This window comes from Symphodus melops, assembly GCF_947650265.1.
Source record: "Symphodus melops genome assembly, chromosome: 16".
Classification (NCBI taxonomy): Eukaryota; Metazoa; Chordata; class Actinopteri; order Labriformes; family Labridae; genus Symphodus; species Symphodus melops.
The window spans coordinates 16711203-16725427 of record NC_136706.1 but is presented as its reverse complement, the minus strand read 5'-3'; the positions used below and the strand labels follow the sequence as shown (position 1 = coordinate 16725427).

The 14225-nt window shown below is 40.2% G+C and overlaps 1 protein-coding gene across 2 annotated transcripts in view; it reads left to right on the top strand.

Moving 5' to 3' along the window:
- The window catches only part of il11ra (interleukin 11 receptor subunit alpha), a 52335-nt gene that overhangs the window by 3247 nt on the left and 34863 nt on the right, over positions 1 to 14225 (top strand). Inside the window, exon 1 of one of the 2 annotated variants that reach the window (XM_079364452.1) lies at positions 1681 to 1902. The exons of the other annotated variant lie outside the window; for it this stretch is intronic. The gene's annotated coding sequence lies outside the window, so the exon portion shown is untranslated. Of the gene's footprint in view, positions 1 to 1680; positions 1903 to 14225 lie in introns of those variants that run through there. 2 annotated transcript variants of the gene reach the window in all.

The following is a 14225-nucleotide window of genomic DNA, read 5'->3' as shown; positions in this document are numbered from 1 at the left end:
CTTGTCTGCTCAGTATTTTATCAGGCCAGAAAAAATCACCAACATACAGTACAATATCATAGATAGACAATCTACAGTTTACAAGCTTTGCAAATTGTTACTACGATAACACTAGTAAGATGAACATGCCTTCCTTCCTGGGCATTCTTCTGCAATATGTAGAACCACAGTTGTTTAAAAAAAGCCCAGAATCAGGACGTGTGAGAACAATGATAAGAGAGGTGGAAGATTACTGACAAGGGGCAGATTTAGTCCAGTCCAGTACCACAACAAACTACAAGCATAATGACTGAAGATTTAAAAAACAACACTCGGAACCAGACTAAAATATATTCAACACTTAATGCTATAACTTGTGCTTTTCTGTGGGTTATACTAGAGGCTACACTTTTGAATGGTATGTACAACACAAATATGAAAAAGGAACCAAACATGTACAAAAATGGACAGCAAAGTTAAGTTAAGCCTTGTTGTTCATTAATTCGCTGCAATTCCACGAAGCTGCTACTGACTGCTCAAGGTCAGAAATGGGGTGGCGGCATTGTTTACGCAGGAAATCCCCCCCATTTAAATGGAATAATTGATGTCAGTATTGTTTGCCTGATGAATGGACTGGATGGCAACTGCACATTCAACATCCAGATTGTTCTCGTCCAGTCTTTTTAAGTGCAGTAAGTGCATGTATTGTCTTTTTGTTATATAATTATGGTTATGACATTGTTTTTCTACTTGCCTATCTGACATTTGAGATGAACAACAAGGAACGTATGGGTATGTTTTACTGAACACCGAATGAACATGATTGAATACTAAGAAAAATGTATAAGACCATTTCAATAGATTTTACTTTTGTGAAGCCTACAGAGAGGTCCTGTTGAAATGTGTCAGAGGGCTGTTAATTTGACTGTTGGGTAATTTTGAGGCCGTGGAGTTGTATCAGACTGTGTCATATCTATTTCAGGGAGAATAAAAGGTCACTGCCTTGGTTAATGAACTGTCACTGTCAACCAATTTATTTTCTTCAAATTCAAAGAGCACTGGTACAATTAATGGATTTAATGTGTTTCTGTGCCCATTAAATACCAGGTATACTGCATCATAAATAAATAGTCTACATTGGATGATGATAGAGTGGCTTCACAAGTAGTCTGGAAACTGGGAAAAACCTGTAAAAAACTTCTTTCACTTATATCTCAAAATGTGAAGAGTTTAGCAATCCATGCTATATTCCTTTATTAGTGTAGGCTACAGTAGCCTATGTATCAGGGAAAACAATGTTAACACAATTCCTCTTTCATGCCCTATGTGTTAATACCCTAATAAGAGGATGACGTGAACGTTTTTCTCCACATGATTAAACAAGTTAACGTTATCAGGTTTTAGTATTACTTACAGATGTTTGTGAAAATATTTTCCCCTTTTTCCTACTCAAACTATAAAGTCATTGTCAAGTCTGAGAGTAGTATCAGATTGTCTGAAATGAGAAGGGTTAGGTCAAAAAGAAACAATTATATGTTCATATAAAGTTTATCTATATTCAATTAAACTATATTCAATTCATCACACGCTTCATGCAACATTTTCCTCTGTCTATTTTTCCATGGCACATTCCTTAGACCTCAGTAGTGGGATCAGTGCTGATCGCTCAACCTCCATAATCCCTTTACAGTTTGCACCCGCCCACTTTAACAGGTGATTGACAGTCGGGTCACCCAACGAGTCGTTAGCCGACTTGTCTAACCTCCCTCCCCCTATTCCCTGTGCCTGACCGACTTTGTTGCTCTCCTGCCCCGCTAGCTTGTCTCCAGTCTCTCCGGGGAGCCGAAGAATAACTTGAGAAAGTACCAACCATGGAAGGTGACAACATAATAATGCCTGTTTGACTCGGGGACATAATTCAAGGTAAGTCTGGCTGTTGAAACGATTTTAAGCCGGTTCGGAGTGAATTAGCGGCGAGGAAGCTGTGTGCGTGTTGTGGGGCGAAAACTTTATCCGACTCAGTTCACGGGACAGGAGGGAGCAGAGGGGAACATCTACTCCAATGTTATTCAGTGAGGGGATGTGTCACGCTGCTAGCTTGTTTGTTAGTATCTCTTTAGCCTAAGTAGAAGCCTTTGACATGGGTTTTGAATGTATGCCTGAATACATTCATTCTTAATAATGTTATGTCTCTTAAATGAATGACGTTAAAAATCATGTAGTCCAAATGTATTTGATGTAAGTTATGATAAGGCGAAATAAACATGTTGGTTTCAGTATAAGGTTTTATCAAAAAGAAGAAGAAATCAGGCTTTATTAAAAAATATAGCTTATTAGAATATATGGTCATATATAATACATTTAAAATGGAAACATCCTAATTGTGAGGCTTGAGTTGTGTGTTTGTGTATACAACACTGTTTGTCTTTGTAGGCTAAAGGGAAAGTAGGCCTACAGCAGAGAGCTGAAATCATCTAAAGTAGCTCAGTTGTTTCATTAGCTTTTAATTGCTTGTTTTGCTTCTCTCGGCCCTCAAACCCAATCTCCGAAACACATTTCAATCTTACATCATGCGTCATTCAAAAACATTTTTTTTTGTTGATGTGACGAACTACTCTATGCTTTTGTATATTTATAAGTATAATTATAATTCCTGCGGCAGTAGTTAAGGCTGGTGTGCAATTAGTGCTATTATAAACAAATACTGTGCAGAAAAACAGAAAGACAGACAGAGGCTGAGACAGTGGGACTGGATCTCCCTACAGATGTGCATTCCTCCAGCCAGTGGAGTGATGAAGCCTTTAAATAGAGCTCTACAGGAATGCAAACACACCAACCAGAAAGAAGAGGCCTGGGGGGCTTCTCAGGAGGAGGAGAGGGAAGATAGGTGGTAAAAGACAAGACTGCAAAGTCTCTTGCTCAAAATGTGTTTCATTTGTTGCTCAGTATTTTCTAAGTCTCAAATGTCAGGGCACTAAAGGCATATTCAGCCCTCTTTCATAGCCTGTTACACCTCCATGAATGTATTTACTTGTTTATAAGCAGAGCTAAGTGATGTGTGTGTGTGTTTTATGAATTAGGTTATAATCTATCTTTGCACAACATCATTTAATATCAGTGTAGAACTAATTGTTTTGGCATCAACATTTTTAAGATCTTTTTGAGAGTGTGTTAACAATTGGTGAGGTAGAATTCTCTTCGACTCTTAAAGACCTCATTCATGACTTCCTTGCTTTGGTAGAGAGGTGGCTCGTATCTGTTGGTTCCTTTAGAGATGGAAGAGAAGATTTCACACTCAAAGACTAGTTTTCATTTCCTCTCATTTGACAATTTGGGTGTTACATTCTGTCTGTGAGAGTCCAAAAAACATCAGCAGTTCTTTTGCTAATAGTCTTTATCAAGCTGCTTACATGGCTGATGAAAATTGTAGGGTTGACAGTAAACATGCGAAGAGGCCATGACCCCAGTTGATTTTGTCATTGTCCAAAGAACGCTCTTACAGAGTAGTCATATTGACATATCCGACTATGTCTATCAGTATACAGTGTTTACATACTCTGTTTTATTGCGGTCAGTACACCTGGCCACTCCCTGCACTATCTTTGTAGGTGACAGCTATAATTAAGGTCAAATGATGATTTACTGGCTGTGATCTAGGTCAGGAAATATGGTTCTCCTGCTTGCCAGATTCTGTTTACATTATAGAACAACTGTTGCAAGACCGTACAGCAGTAGATTAGCTCTTCCATACTCTTGACTACTAAACCACTGTGAAACCTTATGCACACAGTGTGAGGAAAAGGAGAGACACCAGGCACCTTGCTGTTGAACCTCAGGAAGTTTTTCAGCCCATGGAATCCCAAGTCTTCTGTTTTCAGAAAAACAGAATCTCGAGTGCTTTTTTTGTTCTTTCTTGAAAACCAATTGTACCCCCATCCTTCTTATTAAAAAACCAACCTGTTAAAAGTTATTAAGAAATGCACTCAGTGAACAGATGTGTTCTTTGGACTCAGAGGCAGAGGGGGGTAAAACGAAAGGGATATCCAAGTGCTCAGATTTCCCAGAATGTTGCAATTTCCTTTTCAAACATAGCGGACATCTCCACGTTTTGGTACCTTTGGAGCCTTCCAGGATGTAAAGAAGGACATTAAGATTAACATGAATTGGGTAGTACAGTTACATGCAATTTATTGTTTTATAAAAGCAACACTTAAGGTGATGTCAATGGAACTCGTATGTAAAGAGGAGGGATTTAACGATTCTCTCAACTCACGATCCGATCCTCACAATTTATTTGAAGAGAATCTGGAGGTGACTGGGGCGTCTCATTGTGCTGTTGATTAATGCTTGCATCACGTTAGTTGTGCTATTTGTGAAGTTCTCTGTCTTGTTGTAATATTTGCACACACTTTTTGTCTTTCATTTTCTGTCTCGTCATGATAACGCCTGCTTATTACAACCAACCTCCTCTGCTCTACAGCTGCTGACGCTTCACGATACTTCAGTACCGCGATTCATTTTTTTGAGGACGGTTCAAACCTTGGCACCTTTTCAATCGATTTTATTTATTTTAATGTTTTTTTTTGTGTATATGTTTTTTAAGCCTTGGTTTCATATGTAATTCCCTCTTATCTCTTGTGCTCTTCCATTATGTCATTGTTGTACATGATCTTTGTTATTTTTCTGTTTTAAAGAACATTGAGTCTACGCCTGTCGTATAGAATGTGCTATAGAAATACATTTGACTTGACTTGTATCTCTAGTAAAGAGAATATCCTTCTAGCTGAAAAAATGTGGCACTCGTTACCCGCAAGTAAATAATGAATTAAATAAATGCACATAACTGATGGTAGGCAGGGAGATAACTTTGAATTCCCTTTGTGTAGTTTGGTTAATACACCTTCTGTACTATGACTAAGTTATCCTTTGCTCATTTTTTACAGCTCATTTCAGTTGAACTCGCCTTCCAACACCTCACTTTGGTTTAAGAAAGGTACTGTTATTCAGCTGGCCTTCTGCTAAGCCTGATTCCCTGCAGACAGCTCCCACTGGCAGTCCAATCCCTGCACTAACTCTTGCCAAAAACCACACACACACACACACACACACACACACACACACACACACACACAGTATTTACAGTGTGCTCCACTTAGACCTTGACATAGACTCATGCATGGCACTATATACATAGGCAAACTCAGACATCCAGTATGCTTGTGCATGCACACTTTCAAAATCACAAACACACAGAGCGTAACTCAGTCCAAGCCTTCATACTCTCCTCTCCACACTCATATTTCACTAGTCACACACAGAGGGCCCACGGCAATCAACTTTAAATTAGAGAGAGAGCTGCTCCAAGAGCTTCAGCACTGCTTGCCAGGTCTAAGGCTATACTGTGTGTGTGTGTGTGTGTGTGTGTGTGTGTGTGTGTGTGTGTGTGTGTGTGTGTGTGTGTGTGTGTGTGTGTGTGTGTGTGTGTGTGTGTGTGTGTGTGTGTGTGTGTGTGTGTGTGTGTGTGTGTGTGTGTGTGTGTGTGTGTGTGTGTGTGTAATAGAGAGACAGAAAGAGTCAGCTCTTGATATTAAACCAACTTTGAGGGGCCTGGATTGGGGTTTTTTTTTTTTCCTTTCTTCTGCTGTTGGTGCACTTTTTCTTTTTGCCACTCATTCTTACCAGCGGCTCTTTGCGATTGGTTCAGTGTATTTCAGGCATTCTGCTGCCTGAAAGAGCTGTAAGCTACTCAATCCAAACCTTACTTGTCCATTTCTTGTTCCACTATGATTATCTACATTTGCTATAGTTCTCATAGATCCAAACCACAAGGTCAAGCCACTTAAGTAGGGCTTGATCTTGTGGTTTGGATCTGTGACTTCTCTTGAGCTTTAACGACCAACAAGGACATCCATAGAGATATTGTAAGTGTTCTGTCTGCAAGATCCTTTTTTTTCTTTTCTTTTTCATCTCGCTAACATCAGGAATGTTCCTTAAGCAGCTATAGCTGTGCCTGTTATTTAAAACACTCCCCGTATGATGGGTAAAAGATGGTTGAGTACATAACTGCAGCTCTGCAAAGAAACCCTACTCTCACTCTTTGATATATGGAAACTGGTGCCAAGCATCTGAAGTTTGATGCATCTGTTTTCAATGGAAGAACTTATTTTTGCCAAAAGACTCCATGTCTGAAAAAAAAAAAAAAAAAAACCCTCAACATCATCATGTATGATCATCATTTGGCCCAAGTCATTTAGAAGGTAATACTTAGGACTGGGCAGTAAACGTGTCTTGTTAGAAGAAGGCTTTAAAAAAAAAAAAAAACCTCTCAACATCTTTCTTTTTATATAAAGATTAAACACCTAACATAAGAGAAATAGCAACAACAGCTAGTTTTACTTGGACAAAGTCAATGCCGTTCTTCCTTTACTGCAAAGCATCGTGACCGTTTCCTCAACTGGGATTTCTTCCAGAAGGAATTGGCATCTTTGAAATTCCCAGCAGCAATTGGACTCAATGTCTATGTCCATAAGCAAACAGTTCCAGCACCGACACCACCAATCGGCCCCACTATTTGCTCATTTAAAGGCAGGGTAGCTAATTTTCTCCAGATAGACTGTTTAAGATTTTGGTTGAAATTGTCTTCAGGTCCTGACAGTAATTAATTATTAATGTGCTCTGAAAAAGAAACCAGAAAAATCTGTCATCTGTCAACATGTAAAAACTTCAACCAATGTCGGATGATGGTTCATTGCGGCCTCTCTGCCGCATGCCTGCATGAGTTGAACTCAGCTTCTGGACCAATGGCACTCGTGCATGTAAGGGGGTGGGTGAATACGGAGAATGAGAGCATGCTACTTTGAAAATCATGCTAGTTTTTAAATATTACCCAGTACATCCTGACAGCTTTAGGCTCTCATAGTGTTGGACAGGATCCTAATGTAAATTAAAGTACAGTAAAGAGCAGTCCTTTGGAAGAATATGCTTTGAACATCCTGCAGGGTCAGTTTGATTTATTTCTTTAAAGGGATACTTCACCCATTTACATGAAGCTGTGTATCATTAGAAACATGGTAGTAGTGTTGAATGGTCGTGACTCCAACCCTCATTTTGCCCTGAGACGAGAAAAATATGTTTTTCTTTGCCTGGAAGTTTTCTTCATGTGATGCAATATGATGCTTTTTGGGTGAAGTATCCCTTTAAGTAGGTTTGTTAAATAAGACATTCTCCACTACATAGTGCTGAGCGCTCTACTGTATGCTATCACTTATAACCGCAGGCAAAAAAAAACCCCGCCATGCATGCTGGGAGTTCCAGTAAAGATAAATGTTAAAGAAAGAGTTTCTTTCCCATCCCGATGTTCTGAACCTCCAGACCTCGACTGGCTTCCATTCCTAGGAACTTCATTTTTATCATTTAATTACGGGAAGATAAACATGCAGTTCAATGACTTGTTTTACCATCGTAACATCAAACACAGTAGAAGAGATGTTGTAAGGTTTACCAAAGACCAACCAACTTAATATGCACTAGTGAGCATTTCCAGAAAACTTAAGTTCAGTCTGCCTGAACCTAAGTGTGTTCGGGGTGACGTAAGTGCAGGATGAAACAATAGAATCTACTGTAAGTCGTTATAATGAGAATTACTGCTTTCATATCAATACTTGTTTTTAAATGTTTGATTGAATCACAAAATGTGCAGTCAGAGTTTTGTGCACGTGTGAAAGCAGATATCTCAGGTGATTATACTTTCTATACTGTCTTTATCCTGAAGTTGAAGTACCTTGTATGTAAAACAAATGAAGTGTCACGTAAGTTCCGGCAGGTCACAGAGTCACGCTTTAATTTTGTGCCAGAATTCGCGTCAGCTGATCTCACGCAAGCCTCATCAGCTGATCTGCTGAAAACATCCTATTGGCTAAATAGTTCTTCTTATGCTGCCTTTTTTAAACTGCGCTCGCCCGCCTACACCTCTCTGCTCCCTCTGCATGCCGCATTTGCGACCCTCCTCCTCCCTTGCTCCTCCTTTTATGATATCTGACTTAATCAATGTCATGCTTGCGTTGATGCTGGCTCTGGGGATTGCTGCTATCTCCCTGCCTTATGGCGTTCCTTGCATGCTAATGCCTTCCAATGTAAGCACGTGGAAGGGCAGAGAGATCCCTCAGAGCCATAACGCCAAATATACGTAATTGCGTCAAAGTATTCATTTTGACAAAATGGTCCTGACTGAACTGCATTTGTAAACATATAGTTGTTTTACATTGAAAATGAAAGACCCTAAGTGTATGAGTTTTGTATTTGCACGTCTTAATGTTGCAAACATGCAGTGAAAGCTACTTCTAATAGGTCAGCCTCATATTCTGTACCCGCTCTGTCCATCCAAGTGTTGACGGTGAAAATACAGCGAGCCAGGGAGATTATTAGAGCTTGGCAGAATATTAGGCTCTCCTGGAAAAACACTCTATTGATTGCTTTGGGGTTTTTTTAAGTATACCTCCGAATCATGGGAGTTTACTTGCCAAACCAGCATGAAGAATACTGTGGATTGATTTACAAGCTGCTGTGGCAAACATGCACCTACCTTTCGGCGGCTTGCTGTTGACTCCCACCCTGCAGGTGTTTCTATTTACCGTCACTGCCATTCCTGCAAATGTTCTGTTTGTGAACATCATGTCTCATCTGAAATTAAGAGCTGTTTTGTTTGTTTTTTTCAGCTGAGCACAGAGATCCACCATCCTGTTATTTAAGGAGGCTCACTAATGCAGGCGTACTTAAAGAGGAGAAGCTGAGCTCTTTTTTTTTTTTTTTTTTGACTTTGTTCAAAGTAAACATTTGTCTGATAAAGAGGTCTCAGGATTTTAAACAGAACTGCACATTTATAACACACTTGGGTGTCTAGATTACATGAAGTAAATATCTGTTGTCAGTTGTACCATGACAAACACTTCCACAATACAAAGACGCTTTGTTTTGGAAACAGTAATCAGTAATCCCTAAAGTGTGGTCTGTAAGCTGCTTTTGCCAGGTTTGGACTGACTGAACAACGTCTGTCTGCAGACTCGAAAGGCATTGGCTGTGCTGGCCTCGAGCCAGAGAGGATGGTGCATGGTAAACCTTAGAAACTGTGCTGAACTCTGTCACAGAGGCTTTAAGAGATCATATTAGAGAATGGAGTTATAAGGGCCAGGCCAGATTAACAACATGGGAAACCCTTGTATGAGGGAAGGTGTCATTATCAAAAAAAACAAAACACAATACAACAGTTTACTTATGTGCTCAGAGATCGAATAATGTCATGCACAGTCTATGGTTGTGTTCCATCAAGATCATGGGGCTTGTTTTTCACAGGGCTTTGTGCAATAGATTTTAAAAAAAAAAGCCTTTATACATCCACCCATCCAATGGCACAAAAACAAAAGGTCGAAATGAAAGCATAGATGAGTTTAGATGTTGAACTGAAAACTGAAAAACACTCCTATTGAGTCCTTTTTTTGTTACCTTGGTGGGAGGTCGAGGTGTTTGAGGCTATCCTTTGTCAACACTTTGAATAAATGCATTGTCTCAACAGCTTAAAGTAAAGATGTTTCTGTAGATGTGGTGTTTCAGCGGTCCATGTTGTCCAGCTAGGTGACTATTTTTACTGGACTTGGGGTTTATAATTGATGAGCTTGTCAGTCTCAATTATGTTGCGGCAAGTTAGCAAACTATCTCCTGGGAAGCACAAGACTCTGTGTGTGTGTGTGTGTGTGTGTGTGTGTGTGTGTGTGTGTGTGTGTGTGTGTGTGTGTGTGTGTGTGTGTGTGTGTGTGTGTGTGTGTGTGTGTGTGTGTGTGTGTGTGTGTGTGTGTGTGTGTGTGCGCGCGCTTTTGTGTGTGAAGAACTTTGATGACATAATTCTGTCTATGAAAGATGTAAAACTGCTTCAACCTTTAGCACAGTTTTTTTTATTTTTTATTTCCCCTCTCTTTCTCCTGTCTCCTCCTTTCAGTTTTGTGTCTGAATCTTTTTCACTGTTTGTATAGCATTCTTCTAACAAGACAGGCTTACTGCCCAGTCCTAAGTATTACCTTCTAAATAACTTGGGCCAAATGATGATTCCACCAGAGTGCGGTACAGTCTGTGACGGTGTAATACAGGAATGAATTTGGAGTGAATCATGGCACTGCAGGTGAATAACGTATAGAGAAGCAGCAGGAGATTTAGAATACACAGCACTCAGAAACACACACACTAACAGCACGGTTTTCCTAAACTGCCTCAGCCAATCACGTCCTGCCCATGTACCGCCTCTGTTACTACCTCCAAAGGTGGCACAGAGTGGGGATCCCTTCGTCGCCACATTACGTCCCCCTTTCTCACATTTATAAGGCGAGACGACTTAGGGACGTTGATATTGCACTTTGAATGGGCAGTCAAAGTGCAACTAAGTCACCCTTAAAACCTTTCTCTAGCTGTTCCTCTTTGTTTTCTACCTGTTTACTCTGTCTCACTCAGTCCGCGTGCTCCTCCTCCTGCCTCGGCCGTGTTTGTTGTCTTCATGGAGCGTTAGCAGCCTTAAAGGAGGATAAATGGGTGTTATCGAGCATGGTGATCATATCTGATTTGGCAGGCAGGTGACAGGAACAAATGAGAAATGTAGCCAAGTGTGCACTAACAAGGTTACTTAACTGAGCGCACGTTTCTACGGCTGCTCAGGTCCTTACAAAAGCTGTTATAGGCGACTTTCAGTGTGTATACTATACTTTATACCTCGTATTATACATCGTTTATTAGCTCAATGTATCAAAGCTGATAGTTTTATTATGTCTTAAGATGTCAACATATTAGTTATTACTTGTGAGTATTTAATATGAAACGGCTTTTGCGTAGAATGAATAAAAAAAATAAAAAATGGACTAAACATTTTATTTTGTTGTTGTAGAGTAGACGTTATTTCAAATATTTCCAACAGTTATCGAATCCAGAGAAATCCTTCACTTTATAGTTGTAACAGGACGTGTCTTGTCACGGCGGCTACACTATCGTTGCCAAGGCAACACCTGATACGTCAAAGGCCACACTGCATAAGGTGGTGGGAACTGTCACTGAAAGCGGCCTATCTGTTGCTGTACAGTCGGTGTTGCTGCGAACAAGGCTTATGTTAGGCCTGCATCTGTAGCTCAGGTATTGTTGAACTATAATTCCAAAAACACACAACAAAGCTGCACCGAAACAGCTTGAATAACTTGTCATTTTACAGTCAGATCTCAAATTCAAATCACAAGATAAACATCAGGCTCTCATACTGGATGTACGCTGTGTTGATATTGCAGCCTAAATAAACCCTTTTTGCATACTCGTGTCTAAAACATAAAGGCCACACGTCACATGGAAGTTGTTCATGTTATTCAAATCTCTGTGTGAAATGTGTGAAGTAGTAGGAGTCAGAGAACTAATGCAGTAAGGCTTCTTCTCGTTTTCGCCTATGAAAACCTCCCTCCCTCAGTCACTGCCTTTGATCATGAAGCAGCTTTTTAATCTGTCTTCTGGATCACACACACACACACACACACACACACACACCCACACATAAAATACCCATGCACAGAGTTTGCTCAAAAAAATCAACAAACTTTGAAAGCGTATCATGGTGGTGTGTTACAAAACAGTCTCCTATCTGCTTTACTATCTCAAGCATTGTGTCTGGATAGTGGCCTGTTGGCGCTCCAAGTCTGTGCATTGTGCAGCAGCCACACAGTCTGATGAGGGCTTTCTATTTCTGTGTCACTCGTTTTACTCTGAAAGAAACTCTGTTATAGTTTGTGTCGCTTCCTGTCTCCAGGAAAATATTCCGACCATAATGAGGATGTTGTTGACTTTTTAGAGCGGAGGGCTTTCTGTCGATTGAAATTCAGCCTACTTAGCAAGCTTTATTGTTTCACATCAAATCTGTTTGCTCGACTGTCTGGTTTTGTCTGAGCACTTCAGCTAATTTAGAGTCGACAGTGATCCGTCTAGATGAGCTCCACGAGTCTGTGCGCCAGGCCGTTACGCTGTTTGTCGGCTCTTCTTGCCACACTGTCTCCTCTTACTGAATAGATCCAATAATGTCAGCACAGTCCAACTTTCTGTGCACGTTTGTCTGTTTTGCTTAGATCGGGTGTACTGTATGAGGGCTGTGATCTTATCATGGTTCCAAATTGGGAAGATGACTAAACCACCGACGCTGAACAGCCTGAATCATTTGACATCTAGGTTACCAAAGTGGGCTCAGCCTGTCAGAGAGAGGGCTTATGGTATTTGCTTTAATGTTCCAGGTAAAATACCACAACTCATATTCAATTAGATTCTTCATGCATTGACTATATTTCACCCAAGTGTTGTCAGCTTTTTGGATTCAAATGATTTGACTTGATAGAGTTGAGTTCTGCCATTTTCTCTGTCCCCCTCTCTCAGCTCTAACACTCTTTGTCCTTCTGTCTTGTGCTATGTAGCTTTCCTCTTCACCTCCTCGTTTGTCTCATTCTTTCTCTCTCCGAGCTCAATCTGTTCTGAATCAAATGCAAGCAAATAACAAATGACGAGCGTCGAATTAAGAAAGTGCAAGTCAGCTGGAAGAAATTACTCTCTGTGGTCAAATAATGCAAGTTTATAATCTCAGAATTTATTTTTGCCTTTACACAGATGAAAAGGGAAAACCGACCCAAACATTAAACAAAGTGTACTGAAGGAGCTGACACGCTCGATTTGTTTCTTTTAATCCTTCTCAAAGTGTAAAAGACAATTGTTGAGGATATTTTTCAAACCCTCTTAAGTAAATAGTCACTTATATGGCTGCACTTATAAGTCAGACACAAAATGTTTGAACTATCTTACCTATTTTGTCACTTTTATTTACATGAGGGATGTTTTTAATCCCCTTACAAAAGAATGAATGTGGCACAAACACGGCGGAGCGCCGGTAAAAAAAAAACGCTGGCGCTTTTCATCCAGGTTTCCGCTTTCTCTACCTGTTGAAAAACAGCTGAAAGAAGGCTGCAGAGAAAAAACCCCGCTAGGTGGACACAGGGCCTTCTTATATTGATTTACTTATCATTAAATAAGATTTCAGTATGTTGCTTGTTTCTCAAAGTGTTTTGAAGGTGAAAGTTTGATAAATACACAATGTTGTAAAATCAACCAGTTTAATAATCGTGATCTAAATATCAAAGTCATTGTAAACAAAATGAGAATGAATCACTTCCTGTTTGATGTTAAAAGCTGTATACGGTTACTTTAGACACCCTTATGTTAATTCTCATATGAACTGCATAATCCTTCAATCATTGTTGTGTTTACAGTACGTTTTCAGCCAGTAGGACATGCAGTCATTTACCAGCCTGTATGAAACACAGATGCATCCTGATTGGTCCGTTTCTCTCTCTGCCCTGTTTGTCTCCTTTCATTTTTGAACAGACAGTCAGACGGTAACGCTCTCCTACGACTGTCTTTGGTTTGGCATGCACTATGACTAGAGGTTTAACTGACTCTTTTACTGAGCCCCTGTGACTCGTCTGAGAAGCACTGAGGTGCATTTAACGCAACAGATTTGAGCCTGTAGCTACACATGAATGTGTCCAGTAATACGTTTCAAACAGTTTCTGTTATTTTTTTCTTCTTAATCTTTTTCTCTCCTCTTTGTCTTACATCTATAAAGTCTACCTCTGGATTCAGCGTGTTTGGAAAGTCAGTCAGTCAGTTGTAATGGGGGAAAGCATGAAGTTCCCAGCAGAGTGACTCATTGCTCTGGGGTCGTGTGTGTGTGTGTGTGTGTGTGTGTGTGTGTGTGTGGGTGGGTGAGTGTGTGTGGGTGGGTGTAGGATGGTCAAAGCGTGTTGGGGTAGGTTCTATGTTGTGTGTATGTGCTTCAACATGTTTGCTTATGTCTCTTCTGGTTTCCTTCCTGCTGAACACATGCTGAAAGCTTTTAAAGTGGCTGTTAAAGGTCATCCGCCGGTGAAAGACAAAGTCCTATAAAGTTAAGCCTAGACAAATACACTTATATACCCAACATGGTGCCATTATAAAAGATATGATCCTTTACTGCGGACTGTTACGTTTACTATCATGGGACGCTGCCCTCTTTTTAATTGTCAGGAGTCGTTACTGAGAGGCTCCATGAATGGCACAGCCTCCACATATTGTTGTCATGAGGTTCTTATTAAGACAGCTGTATGTTTGTTCGGTTGTTCTTATCCACACACACATATAGAAAAGGCCTCAGATAC